Genomic DNA, 6,883 nt, shown 5'->3' on the forward strand with positions numbered 1-6,883 from the left:
CCACCCTCTGTCACATGTCCTTTCTGGCTTCTCTCATTTCCAGTCTCTGAAGATTGCCCTTGCCTTTTGGATGCTGGCACAAATGAATTTATTTAACCTATCCTTTTAGCTTAGTTTTAAATGTTCTCTGTAGGTGATAGTCCTGGCACTTTTGTGGGCACTTCCCATCTTCTTGATGGTGAGGGATCTGAGGCATGTTTGGCCATACTTTCAGTCAAGGGGCCATCTACTTTCAACTTCAGAACCTATGACGTTTAAAAGGCAGAACAGTCTCCAAGATTCTATAACTTACTGCTGCTGCTGCTGCTAAGTTGCTTCAGTCATGTCTGACTCTGTGCGACCCCATAGACGGCAGCCCACCAGGCTCCCCCGTCCGTGGGATTCTCCAGGCAAGAACACTGAAGTGGGTTGCCATTTCCTTCTCCAGTGCATGAAACTGAAAAGTGAAAGTGAAGTTGCTCAGTCGTGTCCGACCCTCATTGACGCCATGGACTGCAGCCTTCCAGGCTCCTCCATCCATGGGATTTTCCAGGCAAGAGTACTGGAGTGGGGTGCCATTGCCTTCTCCGTATAACTTACTACTTGCTCAAATTAGTTTTAACACTGTCTTTAGGTAAGGCAGCAGCAGCAGCACTAGGTAATTAGTTGCACAAAATTGAGTTATATGGAACTGCTAAACAAGTACATATTGATCTCCCTCCTTTCTTCCTCTCCTGTACCTAGCCAAGAAATAATGACGTAGAAGGAATGGATTAATCATTAAGGGAATAACAGAAGCAAGCGAATCTTAGAATAAAATTGTTCCCTGGATGCTTCTGGGAGCAACTGCTTCATTCTAACTCCAGGACTATAAGATCAGTTCAGTTCAGTCGCTCAGTCGTGTCCGACTCTTTGTGACCCCATGAATCGCAGCACGCCAGGCCTCCCTGTCCATCACCAACTCCCGGAGTTCACTCAGACTCACGTCCATCGAGTCGGTGATGCCATCCAGCCATCTCATCCTCTGTCGTCCCCTTCTCCTCCTGCCCTCAGTCCCTCCCAGCATCAGGGTCTTTTCCAATGAGTCAACTCTTCGCATGAGGTGGCCAAAGTACTGGAGTTTCAGCTTTAGCATCATTCCTTCCAAAGAAATCCCAGGGCTGATCTCCTTCAGAATGGACTGATTGGATCTCCTTGCAGCCCAAGGGACTCTCAAGAGTCTTCTCCAACACCACAGTTCAAAAGCATTAATTCTTCAGCGTTCAGCCTTCTTCGCAGTCCAACTCTCACATCCATACATGACCACAGGAAAAACCATAGCCTAGACTAGAGGGACCTTAGTCGGCAAAGTAATGTCTCTGTTTTTCAATATGCTATCTAGGTTGGTCATAACTTTTCTTCCAAGGAGTAAGTGTCTTTTAATTTCATGGCTGCAGGGCAGTATCTATATGGACTCTATGTTGTTACAGTTTTGGCTAACATGAAGAGATAAATTATTTCATTCAGCAGTTGACCTGTGGAATCATAATCATTTAGATGGAGAAGGGATTTAATTCAATCATCCAGCTAATGCATAAGTTTGCTTTAAAATGCCCACATTAATTTAAAGGGGTCGACTTAACCTCTTCTTGGATAACTCCAAGTGACCAAATACTCATTACCAGTTGAACCTCTCACATATACCCCCACCCCACAAATCCCCACTGAGATTTTGGAAAGTTCCAGTTATGACTAAATTAGTCTTTGTATAACAAGAATTTTTTTTAACTGAGAGAGATTTTGACTTGAAAACTCTTCCCTATTCACAACTGATAGATAACATGGCTAACCTAAATGCAAATTATTAAGCAAAATCACAAAACAGTTGTAGACTAAAGAGATGCCAATCGTTGCATCTGTGTTTGTCATTCCTCCTCTCTGTTCCTACTCCTAGAAGTGATCTGAATTTTGATTTTGTTATTCCTTTGTTTTTTTTTCAAATTGTATCATCTAAGTATATATCTTCAAACAGTGTACTGTTTGATTTTGGGTTTTATACAAATTGTATTGCCCTAACTAGTCTTTTTTATTACTTTCTATTATATTTTGCACTAACAACATTTTAGAGAACCATCCATATTTTTCTGTGTAGCCATAGTTTGTTACAGTTCCCTGCTGTATAATATTCCACTGAGTAAATATACTGCCTTTTTTTTTTTTTAAATTCTCCTATGCAACCCACTCCAGTGTTCTTGCCTGGAGAATCCCAGGGGCGGGGAAGCCTGGTGGGCTGCCGTCTCTGGGGTTGCAGAGTCGGACACAACTGAAGCGACTTAGCAGCAGCAGTGATCTTTCTTTAGTCTAAGGTCATAAAATATTCTTCTGTGTTTCCTTCTGCAAGTTTTTTAATTTATAATTTTGCTCTGCACATTTAAATCTTTATTAGGTATTAGTACTTATGTGTGGTATGTGTCAGGAACTCAAGTTCAGTTTTATTCAGTGGCTTATGGTTTTTATCCACATGGATAAATGTTTGTCCCAGAACCATTTATTGAATAGATTCTCTTTTTCTCTCTCATTTGTAAAATTATCTTTATCACATCTCAAGTAACTACTATTTTGCTTAGTTTTGTGTTTAAGCTCTTTATAGCCTATTGTCCTTTTCCATCTGTACCAATACTATACTGTCTTAATTATTAGAATTTTAAAATAGTTTTGACATGTGATAAGACAATTTCTTCTTTCCTAATTTACACCTTCCTCCTCTTTTCTTCTCACTTTCTCCCTCCCTCTGCTTCATTCTCTCTTCCTTCTTCTCTCTCTGTCTCTTCCTTTCTTTTTCTTCTCTGGCCTGGATACCTAGGACAATACTCACAAAAGTGGGGAGCATTTTTGTCATGTTCCTGACTTTAAAGAAATTGTTTTCTAATTTTTCATCGTTAAAATGATATTTGTTATAGGCTTTTGATACTCACGAGGTTAGATCTCAAGGTAAAGTTCTTAGAAAAGTTTTCTAAGGATTTTTTTTCTACTATGAATAGAAATGAATATTGTCAAATGCCTTTTCTGCATTTGTTTTACCCTTACCCTTGCAATGATAATTATATACTACTAAGCTACTCATATCCCTAGGATTAGCAATGTTGTTGTGAGTTATTATTATTTTATACACTAAGAGATTTGACTTCCTAATATTTTATTTGAAATTTTGGCATCTATCTCATAAGCAAGTTGTAGTTTAGTAACAAATAATGTGATTTCTCATTTTCCTTCCTCTTGTTATCCTTTTATGGTTTGGTGTTGAGGATGTATTTGCCTCATAGACTAAGTTGGGCAATAATCTCTCTTAGTTTGCTCTTGGAACAGGACTGTTTTAGATTGTTTTCATCTATTTCTTGAAAAAGTGTGGCTTTACTTGCCTATAAACCATCCTAGCCTGGTATTGTGTTTGTGTGTGTGTGTAGATTAAAAATATTCATTCAGCTTTCTTCATTTTCCAGCTATTCAAGCTTCCTACTTCTTAAAGTTTTACACTGTATTTTTTCTAGGAATTTTCCATTTCATTTGAGTTTTTAAGTGTATTGTCATAATGCTTTTTGGTATTCACTTTTTAAATCTATTAAAAACTATTCCTAATGTTGTTTATTTCTGTCCATTTTCTTTGTATTTAGCCAAACTTGCCAGATTATTTTCAATTTAATTGCTCTCTGAAGGCCTGACTTTTGCCTTGCTGACCATGTTCTATCTTTAACTTTCCACATTTTTGCTCTTATTTTCTCCTATTTTTCTTTTTGTTCTGTTTTCTTTTAACCTCTTATTTGAGTGTCAGTTAACTAGTTTTTCAGCCCATCTTCCTTTCTGAATCTCCCAAAATCTGTGCCTTAGCTCTATTCAACAAATATTGATAGGTAAATTTCTTGTTATAGCTGAGTTCTAAGTATTTTTCAATTTTCTGTTATTTTTTCCTGGACTCACAGATAATGGAGATGTACAGTTTTGAAATATACAAAATACAGAGATATTTAAATTTATCTCTTTGTTAATACAATACAGAGTATGGTCTGTATTGATTTTTCCCCCCAACCATGTTGATATATGTTTTAAGGCTTAGTATGGTTAATTTTTATAAATATTCAATGTGAGCTTGTGAAGAATCAATCAATAGTGACAACTTCTGTATTTGTTCCATCAATCCAGCATATTATTATTTTCCTAAATTGTCTATATATTTGCTAACATTTTGAAGGGATTTCTGTTGAAATTTCCCATGATCAGAATGATACAGTTGTCAGCATTTCAATCTTGTCCTTATATTTTTCTTTACAGATCAATGTTACTTGGGCACACAAGTTAGAATGGAATACCTACATGGTGAATCAAACTTTCTCTAATTTTGTAGCATCTTACTGTACACATAATGCTGTCTTTTATCTTAAAATTTATTTTGCCTGATATTCATTTAATAAATATTTTTTTAGTATTTTTTTCTACCTTTGTACTTCTGACCTTTCTGTGTCTTTGTTTTAGGCAGGTCTTTTATAACCATTGGTAGAATGTTATAACCACTCTGCTGAATATTTTGTTTTAATACATTCTTATAATCTCTTTTAACAGATGACCTTAATAATTTACATTTATTCTAGTTATTGATCCACATGAATTTTTTTTTCTACCATGCCATTTGCTGTCTACTTTATTCTAGTTTTACGTGTTCCATTTTTCACCTTTTTATCTTTTATTTGTTGAATTTTTGTTTGTTTGTTTCTTTTATTGCTTTGTTTTGTTTTCTTATTCTGTTTTGTTCCATCTACTGTTTTGGAGGTTATATACTCTCCTTAGTGGTTTGGACAGTAGAATCTGCTTACAATGTGGGAGACCTGGGTTTGATCCCTCGGTTGGGAAGGTTCCCTGGAGGAGGGCATGGAAACCCACTTTAGTATTCTTGCCTGGAGAATCCCCATGGACAGAGGAGCCTGGTAGGCTACAGTCCATGGGGTCACAAAGAGTCAGACATGACTGAGTGACTAAGGACACAACACATACTCTCATTAATTTTAATGGTTACTCTCAAATTTTTACCATATACTTCTAGCTTATACCTCTTATTTAAAAAATTGAATTTTATAGTGTTTAAAATCCCCTCCTAAAAGATGCACGGACTTTAAATTTTTAAGCCTACACACTAGCCAGATATAATGTATTTTTTGTTATCCAGTATTTTAGTTCGGTCATTATTATACATCCTCATTATTTTATACATTCAATATTTATTTAGATTCTCTGCCACTTTGGAATGTAACTGGATCTCCAAGGAGTTTGTACTCTCATTTGCCTTTGTCAGTACAGCATTGGAAAGCTTTGAGAAGCTTTGCTTGTTATCAGATATAATCTCTTTCCAAAGATATGCCTCAAAATAATGGAAGACAGCTATTTTCAGGGATAGGCTGGTAAATGTTTAACAATCAGCTTTTCGGGGAGGGGGGGCGGAAATCTTTATTTGTAGCATTTGTTAACTTCCATGAAATGAATTCACCTACCATAGCTTTTATCAAGCTAACAGTGTAATGACAACCAGCTTACAGAATTCTTCAACATTTGTCAGTCTGCTTTTATAAGCTGGTAAGGTCTGGTCCTAGCATACCACTGGATATTTTGTTCTTCTTGAACCATCTTACTTGTTTAGATGATCTCCAACTTCATAGCTTTGAGTGTGGAATAGTTTTATTGGAACTTCACTTTGGAATAATCTCCAACATGAATTGCTTTATCTCAGGTGCCAAAGCCTGAAATGCTTCTTGGGGTTGTTCAACATCATCATGAGTTCTAAGAAGTTAGCAAGAGTCTGGCTGGATGGAAAGTATTATAAGGTGTGAATATATAGGCGTGCTCTAAAATCACTGGAGATGGTGATTGCAGCCATGAAATTAAAAGACGCTTACTCCTTGGAAGAAAAGTTATGACCAACCTAGATAGTATATTCAAAAGCAGAGACATTACTTTGCCGACTAAGGTCCGTCTAGTCAAGGCTATGGTTTTTCCTGTGGTCATGTATGGATGTGAGAGTTGGACTGTGAAGAAGGCTGAGCACTGAAGAATTGATGCTTTTGAACTGTGGTGTTGGAGAAGACTCTTGAGGGTCCCTTGGACTGCAAAGAGATCCAGTCAGTCCATTCTGAAGGAGATCAGCCCTGGGATTTCTTTGGAAGGAATGATGCTAAAGCTGAAACTCCAGTACTTTGGCCACCTCATGCGAAGAGTTGACTCATTGGAAAAGACCCTGATGCTGGGAGGGATTGGGGGCAGGAGGAGAAGGGGACGACAGAGGATGAGATGACTGGATCACATCACTGACTCGATGGACGTGAATCTGAGTGAACTCTGGGAGTTGGTGATGGACAGGGAGGCCTGGCGTGCTGCGATTCATGGGGTCGCAAAGAGTCGGACACGACTGAGTGACTGAACTGAACTGAACTGAATTGGAAGCAGCTATATGGATTTGATTCTTCTCCTCAATTGAAAAGAAATGGCTCCTTCTACCATAATCAGAGAATCAGGTATAGCTATTGTGGCAGCAGTGTTTGGCTCTGGTACTGGGTACAGAAGGAAAAAATCCTTCTCTAACATAAAACGGAATCTAAAATGTGGAATATGAGACTTTAACAGCTTACCAGGAGATTAGTGGTGATAAGTCTGAATTAAATCCCTTATTACTGAGTGTTCAGTCTTGAAAAATTCTGTGGGATACAGATTTTTTTTTTAACTCTTATAAATCTCCCACATGACCCTCAGCATTCTTTTTATCCTGTCATTAGCTTCCCTTTGCCTCTTCTTTCACTTATTCTATTTCGAGAAGAGCTTTCTCTTGAGGTCATTTCCCTGTTCTTCCTTGCATCAGAAGATGCCTTGTATTCAACACTGCCATCAG

Source organism: Budorcas taxicolor, chromosome 11, assembly GCF_023091745.1.
Source record: "Budorcas taxicolor isolate Tak-1 chromosome 11, Takin1.1, whole genome shotgun sequence".
NCBI classification, from domain to species: Eukaryota; Metazoa; Chordata; class Mammalia; order Artiodactyla; family Bovidae; genus Budorcas; species Budorcas taxicolor.